Source organism: Micropterus dolomieu, unplaced genomic scaffold, assembly GCF_021292245.1.
Source record: "Micropterus dolomieu isolate WLL.071019.BEF.003 ecotype Adirondacks unplaced genomic scaffold, ASM2129224v1 contig_13991, whole genome shotgun sequence".
NCBI lineage: Eukaryota > Metazoa > Chordata > Actinopteri > Centrarchiformes > Centrarchidae > Micropterus > Micropterus dolomieu.
The window spans coordinates 1,277-1,677 of record NW_025742977.1 but is presented as its reverse complement, the minus strand read 5'-3'; the positions used below and the strand labels follow the sequence as shown (position 1 = coordinate 1,677).

The following is a 401-nucleotide window of genomic DNA, read 5'->3' as shown; positions in this document are numbered from 1 at the left end:
AGGCCTTAACGGTGTTGGCTTTTCCGCTACCACATGCCATCCTAGAAGTGAACAGCAAGTCTGTTTTTCTTTGCTTTTACTGAAAAAGGAATGAAAGACGTTAACGAGCCCATTTGATTTCATTGAAACATTCACGGGAAAGTCTGGCAAACGACCAAAGCGCATGGCGCCGTGGCTTAGTTGGTCAAAGTGCCTGTCTAGTAAACAGGAGATCCTGGGTTCAAATCCCAGCGGTGCCTGAGTATCATTTTTCATAACGATGTGCCACTTCCCAAGGACAAAAACGAGAATAACCTCATGTGAGTTCTATGCAGCTTCAAGAAAAACGCAAGTGAACAAGTAGAGCGTGGCAATCCGAATACTTGATTACAAAACTAGACGACCTGAAACAGGTAGCGTAG

At 44.6% G+C, this 401-nt stretch overlaps 1 non-coding gene across 1 annotated transcript; it reads left to right on the top strand.

The window, feature by feature from the left end:
* Positions 1 to 165: 165 nt before the first annotated feature.
* On the top strand, positions 166 to 239 carry trnat-agu. The gene has a single exon. It is a non-coding gene; the product is annotated as a tRNA-Thr (tRNA).
* Positions 240 to 401: the final 162 nt, after the last annotated feature.